The sequence below is a fragment of the Salvelinus alpinus genome, chromosome 8 (assembly GCF_045679555.1).
Source record: "Salvelinus alpinus chromosome 8, SLU_Salpinus.1, whole genome shotgun sequence".
NCBI classification, from domain to species: domain Eukaryota; kingdom Metazoa; phylum Chordata; class Actinopteri; order Salmoniformes; family Salmonidae; genus Salvelinus; species Salvelinus alpinus.
The window spans coordinates 70140510-70157023 of NC_092093.1; positions in this window are offsets into that span (position 1 = coordinate 70140510).

Below are 16514 nucleotides of genomic sequence, written 5' to 3' on the forward strand. Positions count from 1 at the left end.
ATGGTGGAAGGGTGAAAATCTTTTCGGGGTAGCAGGATAGAGATGACCACTCTTGAGTTGGGGAAAATGGAGGAAGCTTTTTCAATCACTCCCTTGAGTGTTGTGGCCACCCTTTCCTGCTGGGCCCTCCGGTCATTTGTGCCCGTGTGATTTATTATGTGGCTGGGGGACCCTAGTTGGTCCTCTGACAGCAGCTCCAGGGCGAGTCACATTTTTAGACACCAGAGTTTATCCACTTTGTGTATGGGAAATAATTTTTGTTCTTTAATGTATTTCCCATTTCAGTCAGTGGGTGTGGGTGTGTGTGTGTGTGGGGGGGGGGGGGGGGGTTGTCAGGAAGGCCAACAGAGGGGCTTGACAGGGGGGGTGCTATGAGGGGGTGTCTGCTGGGTTGGTGGATCCTGTCTTGGGTGTCCCACTGTGGTTTTTGGTGTCTGAAGTGGGCTGTTCTGTTGGCATCTCTGGGGGGATGTCCTGCTCTTTCATGAGTTGTTCATTGTCGCACCTCAAGCTTTCTAAGCTCCTCCTTCACTACTCTCACCTCCTCCATCTGTGTAGTTTTTCCTCTACCTCCTGTTGGAGTTTTGTCACCGCAGTCCAGAGTGCAGACACGTCTCTCTCCCTCTTCAGCTCTCCGGGACTGGTTGAAGGGGTTTTGTGTAGGTCTGTTAGGGTTTGTGCTGTCTGCTCGTTGTTCGAGCTCCACCAGCCTTATCTCCAGCTGACTGAATTTTCCCGTCATATCAATGAAGCAGTGCTGTTTTGGGATCTGGGTTTGCTCAGTGCTGGGAGGGTGACTCTCCTCTTGGGGCTGCTTTGAGGAGGAGGTGTGATCCGACTCTCTCAGGGTGAAGGAGTTGTCACCAGAAGTGCTGTGCTCTCTCTTTTATTCTGCAAATGTTGCCAAACTGTGTGTGGTTTCACTGCACCATTACTGTTACAGTCTTGTACAGGTTGAGTCAGTGTCCTCGTTGTTCAGTATTCTAATTTTCCACCCTTTGCAAATACCCTCTTTCTTGATAGAGGGGTAGTGTGCTATTTTAGCGCTGTGCCATGACAGGGTCTGTGTGGGAAATTAAGTTGCTTAAAATCAAATCCAATTTTCTTTGTCATATGCGCCAAATACAACTTAAGCCTAACCTTACAGTGAAATGCTTACTTACAAGCCCTTAACCAACAATGCAGTTTTAAGAAAATAGCAAACAAAAAATAATTAAATAGCAGCAGTAAATAACAATAGCGGGGCTATATACAAGGGGGTACCGGTACAGAGTCAATGAGCGGGGGCACCGGTGTCAAGGTAATTGAGGTAATATGTACATGTAGGTAGAGTTATTAGAGTTACTATGCATAGATAATAACAGAGAGTAGCAGCAGCGTGGAAGAGGGTGGGGGGGGGGGGGGGGGGGCAATGCAAATAGTCTGGATAACCATTTGATTATTCAAATGTTCAGGAGTCTTATGGCTTAGTGGTAGAAGCTGTTTAGAAGCCTCTTGGACCTAGACTTGGCACTCCGGTAACGCTTGCCGTGCGGTAGCAGAGAGAACAGTCTATGACTGCGGTGGCTGGAGTCTTTGACAATTTTTAGGGCCTTCCTCTGACACCGCCTGGTATAGAGATCCTGGATGGCAGGAAACTTGGCCCCGGTGATGTACTGGGCCATAAGCATTACCCTCTGTGGTGCCTTGCGGTTGGAGGGCGAGTAGTTGCCATACCAGGCAGTGATGCAACCCTTCAAGATGCTCTCGATAGTGCAGCTGTAAAACCTTTTGAGGATCTGAGGACCCATGTCAAAACATTTTAGTCTCCTGAGGGGGAATAGGTTTTGTCGTACCCTCTTCACGACTGTCTTGGTGTGCTTGGACCATGTTAGTTTGTTGGTGATGTGGACGCCAAGGAACTTGAAGCTCTCAACCTGCTCCACTACAGCCCCGTTGATGAGAATGTGGGCGTGCTCGATCCTCCTTTTCCTGTTGTCCACAATCATCTCCTTTGTATTGATCACATTGAGGGAGAGGTTGTTGTCCTTGCACTACTTGGTCATGTCTTTGACCTCGTTCTTATAGGCTGTCTCATCATTGTCGGTGATCAGGCCAACCACGGTTGTGTCATCAGCAAACTTAATGATGGTGTTGGAGTCATGCCGGGCCGTGCAGTCATGAGTGAACAGGGAGTAGAGGAGGGAACTGAGCACGCACTCCTGGTGGACCCCGTTTTGAAGATCAGTGTGCAGATGTGTTGTTACCTACCTTTACCACCTGGGGTAGGCCCATCAGGAAGTTCAGGATCCAGTTGCAGAGGGAGGTGTTTTGTACCAGGGTCCTTAGCTTAGTGATGAGCTTTGAGGGCACTATGGTGTTGAACGCTGAGCTGTAGTCAATGAATAGCATTCTCACATAGGTGTTCCTTTTGTCCAGGTGTGAAAGGGCATTGTGGAGTACGATAGAGATTGCATCATCTGTGGATCTGTTGGTGAGGTATGCAAATTGGAGTGGGTCTAGGGATTCTGGGATAATGGTGTTGATGTGAGCCATGACCAGCCTATCAAAGCATTTCATGGCTACAGACATGAGTGCTACGGGTCGGTAGTCATTTAGGCAGGTTACCTTAGTGTTCTTGGGCACAGGGACTAATGTCAGTGAAAATGTCAGTGAAGACACTTGCCAGTTGGTCAGCGCATGCTCGGAGTACACGTCCTGGTAATCCGTCTGGCCCTGCGGCCTTGTGAATGTTGACCTGTTTAAAGGTCTTACTCACGTCGGCTGCGGAGAGCATGGTCACACAGTCGTCCGGAACAGCTGATTCTCTTATGCATGTTTCAGTGTTGCTTGCCTCAAAGCGAGCATAGAAGTTATTTAGCTCATCTGGTTGGTTCTTGCCACTGGGCTGCTCTTTTCTGTGCTTCCCTTTGTAGTCTGTAATAGTTGGCAAGCCTTGCCACATCCGATGAGCGTCTTAGCCAGTGTAGTACGATTTGATCTTAGCCCTGTATTGGCGCTTTGCCTGTTTGATGGTTCGTCGGACGGCATTGCAGGATTTCTTATAAGTTTACGGGTTAGAGTCCCGATCCTTGAACGCGGCAGCTCTACCCTTTAGCTCAGTGCGAATGTTGCCTGTAATCCATGGCTTCTGGTTGGGGTATGTACATACAGTCACTGTGGGGACAACGTCCTCTGTGCACTAATTGATAAAGCCAGTGACTGATGTGGTGTACTCCTCAATGCCATCGGAGGAATCCCGGAACAGTCCAGTCTGTGATAGCAAAACAGTCCTGTAGTTTAGCATCTGCTTCATCTGACCACTTTTTTATAGACCAAGTCACTGGTGCTTCCTGCTTAAATTTTTGCTTGTAGGAGGATAATATTATGGTCAGATTTGCCAAAAGGAGGGCGAGGGAGAGCTTTGGGCGAGGGAGAGCTTTGTAATTTTGATTTGGAGTGAAGGTTATGTTGTAGAGGGTAGTATATTTTATAAATCCTTGTGAAAAAAATCCAAGTTTACACAACTCTAAACCATTTTTTTTGCAGGGCAATTCTGGAGCACATGAGCTTGTGACCTCTCTCTCTCTCTTTCTGTCTCTCTCTCTCTCCTCTTTAAGACGTTTATAAGCAGCTAACAGGCCAGTCTAATCCTGCTCATGTCCACATAAGCAGCTAGGATAGGAGACTCATAGTGACTCACCATGAGATGGAGTCATCACGGACCAGCTTAATGTCCGGGGGAGAGAGAGAGAGAGAGAGAGAGAGAGAGAGAGAGAGAGAGAGAGAGAGAGAGAGAGAGAGAGAGAGAGAGAGAGAGAGAGAGAGAGAGAGAGAGAGAGAGAGAGAGAGAGAGAGAGAGAGAGAGAGAGAGAGAGAGAGAGAGAGAGAGAGAGAGAGAGAGAGAGAGAGAGAGAGAGAGAGAGAGAGAGAGAGAGAGAGAGAGAGAGAGAGAGAGAGAGAGAGAGAGAGAGAGAGTGATGACGTAGACTCATCAGTGCTGATTTCATGTCAAGGGTAGAAAAAAGGGGTTGACAGAGTGAGAGAGAGGCGGGCAGAGAGAGGCGATATATACAAGACATGGCGAGGGAGAGAGATGCGAAGGAGAGAGAACATAAAGAATGTTTAGAGACAAGGGGTGAGAGTGGAGAAACTGCTTCAAACTCTCCCTGTTATGTAATCTATTAATGTGTTTACCTGACCGCAGGAGAGGGAGGTAGTTTCACCTGAACCTCCCTTCATACACCTCTCCCCTGCAGAGACACTAGATTGGACACATGCACACACACACAGTTGGGTAAACAAGCACAGGGACAATGCATCAACACTTAAATATCATGCTGGAGAGAGTGTGTGTGTGTCTGCATGCATATGTGTGTGTGTATATATGTGTGGTACTGTATAACTATTCAGATTAGGAAGCATTCCCTGATACCTTGCACATTACACACTGAAGACAGCAAGGCTTTGGAAGGAGGCTGTGAGAATAGCATAAATGACTTTCTAATAGCTGAGTGATGCCTTTCATTTTGTCATGAGCAAATATAAGTAATTTCCCATTCACTGAGATACACACACACATGCACACACACTCACAGAGGTCAGTAGATATCAAATCAAAATCAATCACATTTAATTTGTCATATGCGCCGAATACAACAGGTGTAGACCTTACAGTGAAACGCTTACTTACAAGCCTTTAACCAACAATGCAGTTTTAAGAAAATCCCCCAAAAAGTAAGAGATAAGAATAACAAATAATTAAAGAGCAGCAGTAAATAACAATAGCTGGGCTATATACAGGGGGTACCGGTACAGAGTCAATGTGTCAATGTGCGGGGGGCACCGGTGTCGAGGTAATTTAGGTAATTATGTACATGTAGGTAGAGTTATTAAAGTGACTATGCATAGATAATAACAGAGAGTAACAGCAGCGTGGAAGAGGGGGGGGGGGGGGGGGGGGGCAATGCAAATAGTCCGGTAACACTTGCCGTGCGGTAGCAGAGAGAACAGTCTATGACAAGGGTGGCTGGAGTCTTTGACAATTTTTAGGGCATTCCTCTGACAACACCTGGTATAGAGGTCCTGAATGGCAGGAAGCTTGGCCCCGGTGATGTACAGGGCCGTACACACTACCCTCTGTAATGCTTTGCAGTCAGAGGCCGAGCAGTTGCCATGCCAGGCAGTGATGCAACTCTTCAGGATGCTCTCAATGGTGCAGCTGTGAAACCTTTTGAGGATCTGAGGACCCATGCCAAATATTTTCAGTCTCCTGAGGGAGAAGAGGTTTTGTTGTGTCCTCTTCACGACTGTCTTGGTGGGCTTGGACCATGTTAGTTTGTTGGTGATGTGGACACCAAGGAACTTGAAGCTCTCAACCTGCTCCACTACAGCCCCGTCGATGACAATGGGGGCGTGCTCGATCCTCCTTTTCCTGTTGTCCCCAATCATCTCCTTTGTCTTGATCACGTTGAGGGAGAGGTTGTTGTCCTTGCACCACACGGTCATGTCTCTGACCTCTTCCCTATAGACTGTCTCATCATTGTCGGTGATCAGGCCAACCACTGTTGTGTCATCAGCAAACTTAATGATGGTGTTGGAGTCATGCCTGGCCGTGCAGTCATGAGTGAACAGGGAGTAGAGGAGGGGACTGAGCACGCACCCCTGAGGGGCCCCCGTGTTGAGGATCAGCGTGGCGGATGTGTTGTTACCTACCCTTACCACCTGGGGGCGGCCCGTCAGGAAGTTCAGGATCCAGGGTCCTTAGCTTAGTGATGAGCTTTGAGGGCACTATGGTGTTGAACGCTGAGCTGTAGTCAATGAATAGCCTTCTCACATAGGTGTTCCTTTTGTCCAGGTGTGAAAGGGCAGTGTGGAGTACGATAGAGATTACATCATCTGTGGATTTGTTGGTGCGGTGTGCAAATTGGAGTGGGTCTAGGGATTCTGGGATAATGGTGTTGATGTGAGCCATGACCAGCCTTTCAAAGCATTTCATGGCTACAGACGTGAGTGCTACGGGTCGGTAGTCATTTAGGCAGGTTACCTTAGTGTTCTAGGGCACAGGGACTATGCTGCTTGAAACATGTTGGTATTACAGACTCAGACAGGGAGAGGTTGAAAATGTCAGTGAAGACACTTGCCAGTTGGTCAGCTCTGCGGCCTTGTGAATGTTGACCTGTTTTTAAGGTCTTATTCACATCGGCTGCGGGGAGCGTGATCACACAGTCATCAGGAAGATCTGATGCTCTGATGCATGCTTCAGTGTTACTTGCCTCGAAGCGAGCATAGAAGTTATTTAGCTCGTCTTGTAAATCAAATCAAATCAAATTTTATTAGTCACATACACATGGTTAGCAGATGTTAATGCGAGTGTAGCGAAATGCTTGTGCTTCTAGTTCCGACAATGCAGTAATAACCAACAAGTAATCTAACCTAACAATTCCACAACTACTACCTTATACACACACACAAGTGTAAAGGGATAAAGAATATGTACATAAAGATATATGAATGAGTGGTGGTACAGAACGGCATGGCAAGATGCAGTAGATGGTATAGAGTACGGTATATACATATGAGATGAGTACTGTAGGGTATGTAAACATAAAGTGGCATAGTTTAAAGTGGCTAGTGGTACATGTATTACATAAAGATGGCAAGATGCAGTAGATGATATAGAGTACAGTATATACATATGAGATGGGTAATGTAGGGTATGTAAACATTATATTAAGTGGCATTGTTTAAAGTGGCTAGTGGTACATTTTTACATAATTTCCATCAATTCCCATTTTTAAAGTGGCTGGAGTTGAGTCAGTATGTTGGCAGCGGCCGCTAAATGTTAGTGGTGGCTGTTTAACAGTCTGATGGCCTTGAGATAGAAGCTGTTTTTCAGTCTCTCGGTCCCTGCTTTGATGCACCTGTACTGACCTCGCCTTCTGGATGATAGCGGGGTGAACAGGCAGTGGCTTGGGTGGTTGTTGTCCTTGATGATCTTTATGGCCTTCCTGTGACATCGGGTGGTGTAGGTGTCCTGGAGGGCAGGTAGTTTGCCCCCGGTGGTGCGTTCTGCAGACCTCACTACCCTCTGGAGAGCCTTACGGTTGTGGGCGGAGCAGTTGCCGTACCAGGCGGTGATACAGCCCGACAGGATGCTCTCGATTGTGCATCTGTAGAAGTTTGTGAGTGCTTTTGGTGACAAGCCGAATTTCTTCAGCCTCCTGAGGTTGAAGAGGCGCTGCTGCGCCTTCTTCACAACGCTGTCTGTGTGGGTGGACCAATTCAGTTTGTCCGTGATGTGTACACCGAGGAACTTAAAACTTTCCACCTTCTCCACTACTGACCCGTCGATGTGGATAGGGGGGTGCTCCCTCTGCTGTTTCCTGAAGTCCACAATCATCTCCTTTGTTTTGTTGACGTTGAGTGTGAGGTTATTTTCCTGACACCACACTCCGAGGGCCCTCACCTCCTCCCTGTAGGCCGTCTCGTCGTTGTTGGTAATCAAGCCTACCACTGTAGTGTCATCCGCAAACTTGATGATTGAGTTGGAGGCGTGCATGGCCACGCAGTCGTGGGTGAACAGGGAGTACAGGAGAGGGCTCAGAACGCACCCTTGTGGGGCCCCAGTGTTGAGGATCAGCGGGGTGGAGATGTTGTTACCTACCCTCACCACCTGGGGGCGGCCCGTCAGGAAGTCCAGGACCCAGTTGCACAGGGCGGGGTCGAGACCCAGGGTCTCGAGCTTGATGACGAGTTTGGAGGGTACTATGGTGTTAAATGCTGAGCTGTAATCGATGAACAGCATTCTCACATGGGTATTCCTCTTGTCCAGATGGGTTAGGGCAGTGTGCAGTGTGGTTGCGATTGCGTCGTCTGTGGACCTATTGGGTCGGTAAGCAAATTGGAGTGGGTCTAGGGTGTCCGGTAGGGTGGAGGTGATATGGTCCTTGACTAGTCTCTCAAAGCACTTCATGATGACGGAAGTGAGTGCTACGGGGCGGTAGTCGTTTAGCTCAGTTACCTTAGCTTTCTTGGGAACAGGAACAATGGTGGCCCTCTTGAAGCATGTGGGAACAGCAGACTGGGATAAGGATTGATTGAATATGTCCGTAAACACACCAGCCAGCTGGTCTGCGCATGCTCTGAGGACGCGGCTGGGAATGCCGTCTGGGCCTGCAGCCTTGCGAGGGTTAACACGTTTAAACGTAGGCTCGTGTCACTAGGCAGCTCTTGGCTGTGCTTCCCTTTGTAGTCTGTAATAGTTTGCAAGCCTTGCCACATCCGATGCGCATCGGAGCCAGTGTAGTACGTTTTGATCTTAGTCCTGTATTGACGCTTTGCCTGTTTGATGCTTCGTCGGAGGGCATAGCGGGATTTCTAATAAGCTCCTTGAAAGCGGCAAAACCCTGAGACTTCCTTAGATATCTATTACCAGCTGTTGTTTACAAATATGCATAGGCCCCCGTCCCGTGTCTTTCCAGAGGCTGCTGTTCTGTCCTGCTGATAGTGTATAACCCTCCAGCTGTATGTTCTTAATGTCGTCGTTCAGCCACGACTCGGTGAAATATACAATATTACAGTTTTTAATGTCCCGTTGGTGGGATGTACGTGCTTTCAGGTCGTCCCATTTATTTTCCAGTGATTGAATGTTAGCTAGCAGAACGGAAGGCAAGGGCAGATTAGCCACTCGTCGCCTGATCCTCACAAGGCATCCTGATCTCTTTCCGCTAAACCTACGTGTCCTTTTCCAGCGAATCATGGGGATCTGGGCCAGGTCGGGTGTCCGCAGTATATCCCTCCCATCCGACTCATCCAATTTTGAGGTGAGTAATCCCAGTTCTGATGTCTCTTTTCGGTCATAAGAGACGGTAGCAGCAACATTATGTACAGTCGTGGCCAAAAGTTTTGAGAATGACACAAATATTAATGTTCACAAAGGATGCTGCCTCAGTATGTATGATGGCAATTTGCATATACTCCAGAATGTTATGAAAAGTGATCAGATGAATAGCAATTAATTGCAAAGTCCCTCTTTACTATACAAATGAACTGAATCCCCCAAAAACATTTCCACTGCATTTCAGCCCTGCCACAAAAGGACCAGCTGACAATATGTCAGTGATTCTCTCGTTAACACAGGTGTGAGTGTTGACGAGGACAAGGCTGGAGATCACTCTGTCATGCTGATTGAGTTTGAATAACAGACTGGAAGCTTCAAAGGAGGGTGGAGTCATTGTTCTTCCTCTGTCAACCATGGTTACCTGCAAGGAAACACGTGCCGTCATCATTGCTTTGCACAAAAAGGGCTTCACAGGCAAGGATATTGCTGCCATTAAGATTGCACCTAAGTCAACCATTTATCGGATCACCAAGAACTTCAAGGAGAGCGGTTCAATTGTTGTGAAGAAGGCTTCAGGGCGCCCAAGAAAGTCTAGCAAGCGCCAGGACCGTCTCCTAAAGTTGATTCAGCTGCGGGATCGGGGCACCACCAGTACAGAGCTTGCTCAGGAATGGCAGCAGGCAGGTGTGAGTGCATCTGCACGCACAGTGAGGCGAAGACTTTTGGAGGATGGCCTGGTGTCAAGAAGGGCAGCAAAGAAGCCACTTCTCTCCAGGAAAAACATCAGGGAAAGACTGATATTCTGCAAAAGGTACAGGGATTGGACTGCTGAGGACTGGGGTAAAGTCATTTTCTCTGATGAATCCTCTTTCCGATTGTTTGGGGCATCCGGAAAAAGCTTGTCCGGAGAAGACAAGGTGAGCGCTACCATCAGTCCTGTGTCATGCCAACAGTAAAGCATCCTGAGCCCATTCATGTGTGGGGTTGCTTCTCAGTCAAGGGAGTGGGCTCACTCACAATTTTGCCTAAGAACACACCCATGAATAAAGAATGGTACCAACACATCCTCCGAGAGCAACTTCTCCCAACCATCCAGGACAGTTTGGTGACGAACAATGCCTTTTCCAGCATGATGGAGCACCTTGCCATAAGGCAAAAGTGATAACTAAGTGGCTCGGGGAACAAAACATTGATATTTTGGGTCCATGGCCAGGAAACTCCCCAGACCTTAATCCCATTGAGAACTTGTGGTCAATCCTCAAGAGGCGGGTGGACAAACAAAAACCCACAAATTCTGACAAACTCCAAGCATTGTTTATGCAAGAATGGGCTGCCATCATTCAGGATGTGGCCCAGAAGTTAATTGACAGCATGCCAGGGTGGATTGCAGAGGTCGTGAAAAAGAAGGGTCAACACTGCAAATATTGACTCTTTGCATCAACTTCATGTAATTGTCAATAAAAGCCTTTGACACTTCTGAAATGCTTGTAATTATACTTCAGTATTCCATAGTAACATCTAACATCTAAAGACACTGAAGCAGCAAACTTTGTGGAAATTAATATTTGTGTCATTCTCAAAACTTTTGGCCACGACTGTACAAAGCAAGTTACAAACGCTGTGAATAAAAAAAAAAAAAATAGCATGGTTGTTTAAAAGCCGATAAGACGGCAGCCCTACCCTCCGGCGCCATCTTTCATAGTATCTGTTACTATAACAGCAGGAGTCAGGATGACCGTTGCTAAGTCATCTCTAAAGTAACTGGTCACAACAACCATCTCTTAATCACTGAAGGAAAGGATGAGAAAAGTTTTCATCTTAAGAAGAGAGTAGAGTATTTAGCACAGAAAGCATACCTGATATTATGGATGCAAAAAGAATGTATAGTTAATCAAATACAGCAGAACTTCTGTACTGTAGAATTTCTACATTAATATCTACATATACAATATACAACAAAGACCATTAGTCAGATACATATAGTTTCTATGAGTTGTATCTGCTTCAAACATTAATAGTGGAATGTTTAGCACCCAGAGGCTAACACATAAAGGACGGATAGGGAGTTTGTGTTATTAATCATAGCCTTAAAAAATGACAGAATGCACATGGAACAAGTCCGCTGGGATTTCCCTCAGTGATTAAAGTTTGATTGAAAAATCTATACATACGCAGAACAATTACACAATGTACAACATACAGCACCAGCGCTATGTACTAACACACAAGGCAATCTTAGATGAGGGATGAGTTTTATTCACCTGAGAGAGATTTGACCCTTATGTATCCACCATATAGGATCACGTCATTCAATACTATGGTAACACTAGCACTGTAGGGAAAGGGGTAAGAGGTTGTGACAATGACATGGTATTTACTTTGACCTCATCCTTTGGGATGAATTGGAACGCTGACTGAGAACCAGGTAGAATCGCCCAACATCAGTGTCCAACCTCACTAACGCTCTTGTGACTGAATGGAACAAATCCCTGCAGCAATGTTCCAACATCTAATGGAAAGACTTCCCAAAAGAGTGGAGGCTGATATAGCAGCAAAGGGGGGACTAACTCCATATTAATGGCCATGATTTTGGAATGGGATGTTCGACATGCAGGTGTCCAAATACTTTAGATTATATAGTTGTGGTATATGGTCAATATACCACAGCTAAGGGCTGTTCTTAAGTATGACACAACACGGAGTGCCTGGATACAGCCCTTACCATATTGGGCATATACCACAAACCTCCGAAGTGCTGTATTGATATTATAAACTGGTTACCAACGTAGCTGTAAAAATAATAAATGTTTTGTCATACCCATGGTATATTGTCTGATATACCACGGCTGTCAGCCAATCAGCATTCAGGGCTCAAACCACCTAGTTTCTAACAGTCTATAACACACAACCCCCTCATTAGGTCTGATACCAACAGGCTCAGAGACAGACAGTTTCTATCTTCAAGCCATCAGACTGCTGAACACTTGAACTTGACTGACCACCTTCTCTGGTTCTCCGCACCTTAGCACACATGCACACTCACTCATGAACACAGACACATACAGTTGAAGTTGGAAGTTTACATACACTTAGGTTGGAGTCAATAACCACTCCACAAATTTCTTGTTAACAAACTATAGTTTTGGCAAGTCGGTTAGGAGATCTACTTTGCGCATGACACAAGTAATTTTGTCATGCGCCAAGACCTCAGAAAACAAATTGTAGACCTCCACAGGTCTGGTTCATCTTTGGGAGCAATTTCCAAAAGACTGAAGGTAACACGTTCATCTGTACAAACAATAGTACGCAAGTATAAACACCATGGACCCACGCAGCCATCCTACCGCTCAGGAAGGAGACGCGTTCTGTCTCCTAGAGATGAACGTACTTTGGTGCGAAAAGTGCAAATCAATCCCAGAACAACAGCAAAGGACATTGTGAAGATGCTGGAGGAAACAGGTACAAAAGTATCTATATCCACAGTAAAACGAGTCCTATATAAACATAACCTGAAAGGCCGATCAGCAAGGGAGAAGCCACTGCTCCAAAACCGCCATAAAAAAGCCAGACTACTGTTTGCATCTGCACATGGGGACAAAGATCGTACTTTTTGGAGAAATGTCCTCTGGTCTGATGAAACAAAAATGGAACTGTTTGGCCATAATGACCATCGTTATGTTTGGAGGAAAAAGGGGGAGGCTTGCCAGCCGAAGAACACCATCCCAACCGTGAAGCATGGGGGTGGCAGCATCATGTTGTGGGGGTGCTTTGCTGCAGGAGGGACTGGTGCACTTCACAAAATAGATGGCATCATGACAAAGGAAAATTATGTGAATATATATTGAAGCAACATCTCAAGACATCAGTCAGGAAGTTAAAGCTTGGTCGCAAATGGGTCTTCCAAATGGACAATGACCCCAAGCATACTTCCAAAGTTGTGACAAAATGGCTTAAGGACAACAAAGTCAAGGTATTGGAGTGACCATCACAAAGCCCTGACCTCAATCCCATAGAAAATATGTGGGCAGAACTGAAAAAGCCTGTGCGCGAGCAAGGAGACCTACAAACCTGACTCAGTTACATCAACTCTGTCAGGAGGAATGGGACAAAATTCACCCAACTTATTGTGGGAAGCTTGTGGAAGGCTACCCGAAACGTTTGACCCATGTTAAACAATTTAAAGGCAATGCTACCAAATACTAATTGAGTGTATGTAAACTTCTGACCCAATGGGAATGTGATGAAAGAAATAAAAGCTGAAATGAATAATTATCTCTACCATTATTTTGACATTTCACATTCTTAAAATAAAGTGGTGATTCTAACTGACCTAAGACAGGGAATTTTTACTGGGATTAAATGTCAGGAATTGTGAAAAACTGAGTTTAAATGTATTTGGCTAAGGTGTATGTAAACTTCCGACTTCAACTGTATATACATTGTATATACATCACAATTGCTGCTACCAACCTCTTATTATACTGCTCAATTTATACACTTGCTCCCCATCCCCCCCTTCCCCTATAACATGTAAATATTGGACTATAAATTGTGCCTTCCTGTATTTCAATTTTTTTTTTTTGCTTTGTCATTATGGGGTATTGTGTGAAAAAAACGATTTAATTTTTTTTAGAATAAGGCTGTAATTTAACAAAATGTGGAAAAAGTCAAGGGGTCTGAATACTTTCTGAATGCACTGTATTTGTGTACGATCATGTGTCTATTATGCGTGGGAATACTTGGGAACAAATTTCCTGAATAAAAATCACTTGGAGTTGACAGAGAACAGATATCAGAGCATCTGATGCAGGATCAAAAACAAATCACCTCCTCTGATCAGATGCTCTGGAGGAGAGGAAAAGGTTTGTTTAGTGCAGGGGTGGGCAACTACAGTCCTTGAGGGCCTGATTGGTGTCACACTTTTTCTCCATCCCTAGCAAACACAGCTGATTAATCAAACTGCATTCTAAACTGAAGATCCTGGTTAGTTGATTATTGGAGTCAGTTAGCTGGGGCTGGGGAAAAACTGTTACACCAATCAGGCCCTCGAGGACTGGAATTGCCTACCCCGACCTAGAGTCTTTATGTGCTTAGCATAACTCTGCCCTCAACAGATACACATCAATCGTGGATTAAGAGCTACCCATCTAATAGAACACAGAGGGGTTTCTTTAATGGAAGCCACACTAAAGTAAGCCAGGTAGTGTGGTATACCTCAAGGCTGTTGTCTTGGTCCTCTACTGTTCTCAATGTTTTACTAATGACCTACCACTAGCCTTGAATTTAACCTGTGTGTCTATGTATTCTCAACATTACACACATTAGCTACCACAGCATGTGAAATAACTGCAACCCTTAACAAAGAACTGCAGTCAGTTTTAGAATGGGTGGCTAGTAATGAGCTAGTCCTAAATATATAAAAATGTAAATCATTGTATTTGGAACTAATCATTTGCTAAACCCTAAACCTCATCTAAATCTAGTAATGAATAATGTGGTGATTGAGCAATTTGAGAAGACTAAACTGCTTGGTGTAACCCTAGATCAGTGGTTCTTAACCTGGGTTCGATCGAACCCCAGGGGTTCGGTGAGTCAGTCTCAGGGGTTCGGCGGAGGTCAAGACACACATCCGACTCATATGATTCGTGATGACACGTCCCGCTTGGCCATCATTGGCTGCAGGTGATCACGCTACATCGCTTGGCCTATCTGTGCTGCAGGGAATTTGGTGCGCTCAGTAGTCGACTTGTGACTGTCGTGATGGTACGTCTTGTGATTTCTTTCTTAATATTTTAATCCCTTCATACTTACTATGTCGAGCAAAAAAAGAAAGTGGTCGGACGAATATGTACAATATGGATTCACATGTATAACGGAACGTGATGGGAGTCAGCGTCCTAACTGCATGATTTGCAATGCCAAGTTGAGCAATTCTAGTCTAGCACCGGCAAAACTAAGAGAACACTTCCTTAAGCTGCATGGAGATGGAAAATACAAGAACACAACGCTCGCTGAATTCAAGGTGAAGAGAGCCAGATTCGATGAAAAGGCTACTCTGCCTGTTCTCGGCTTTGTACCCATCAACAAACCGATCCTCACAGCATCGTACGAAGTTGCTTACCTGATCGCAAAGCAGGGCAAACCACACACCATTGGTGAAACACTCATAAAACCAGCTGTGTTGAAGATGGCGAATATCATGCTGGGAAAAGAGGCTGAAGTTAAGTTATCCCAAATTCCTCTTTCAAATGACACCATCAGCGACAGAATAGAAGACATGAGCAAAGACATCTTGGCTCAAGTAGTTGCAGATTTGATTTCAAGCCCTGCAAAATTCAGCCTTCAACTCGACGAGACCACAGACGTTTCCAATCTAAGCCAGCTTGCTGTATTCGTGCGCTATGTGAAAGACGACGTGATAAAGGAATTTTTTTTATTTTGTAAGCCTCTTACAACAACAACTAAGGCAGCCGATGTGAAGAAACTTGTGGATGACTTCTTCAAAGACAACAATCTATCTTTCGTGGGATATGGTTTCTGCAGTTTGTTCGGACGGAGCTCCAGTCATGCTGGGAAGAAAGTCTGGTTTTGGTGCGCTAGTGAAAGCCGATGCACCACACATCATTGTTACGCATTGTATTCTGCACAGGCATGCGTTGGCAACAAAAACCTTGCCTCCAAAACTGGCAGAAGTATTAAAAATTGTAGTGGAATGCGTGAACTATGTGCGAACTAGTGCTCTGAGGCACCGCATCTTCAGTGAGCTGTGTAAAGAAATGGGCTCTGAATTCGAGGTACTTCTGTACCATTCTAACGTTCGGTGGTTATCCCGGGGACAGGTGCTGAATCGTGTTTTTGCCGTGCGTGTGGAATTAGCCCTGTTTTTGCAAGACCACCAACATTGTCATGCAGATTGCTTCAAAAATTCTGAGTTCATTCTCATTTTAGCGTACATGGCTGATATCTTCGCAGCTCTCAATCATCTCAATCAAAAGATGCAGGGCGGTGGAGTCAACATCATCGAAGCGGAGGAAAACCTGAAGGCTTTTCAAAAAAAGCTACCGTTATGGAAACGACGAACAGAGAACGATAACTTCGCAAACTTTCCCCTGCTGGACGACTGTGTAAGTAAGATCGAAGATGTATCTGGAATCGGAGACATTTCTGTACACGCGGAACTGAAGCAAGCAATTGCCACGCACTTAGATGAGCTTGCAAAGTCTCTCGACGGATACTTCCCTACAAGAGAGTCATATCCAGCATGGGTGAGACAGCCGTTCACGTTTAGTGTTGAGACAACAGATGTGAATGATGAATACCTATATGAAATCATTGAAATTCAGCAGAGCCAGGTTCAACAGCAACTCTTCAGAACAACAACGCTTTCAACGTTTTGGTGTCAACAAATGGTAACGTACCCTGTTATTGCTAAGAAAGCTCTGGAGATTTTCATACCGTTTGTTACAGCATATCTTTGCGAGCAATCCTTTTCGAGGATGCTGGACATAAAAATGAAGAAAAGGAACAGACTTTGTTGCGAAAATGACATGAGAGTGGCACTTGCCAAGGTGAAGCCGCGCATTTCTGAACTGGTCTCTGAAAGGCAACAGCAGACGTCACACTGATTTGCAGTAAATATTCATTATTATGTTTTTGTTTTTGTGTGAAAATCATGTTTTGATGATTTTGTTCT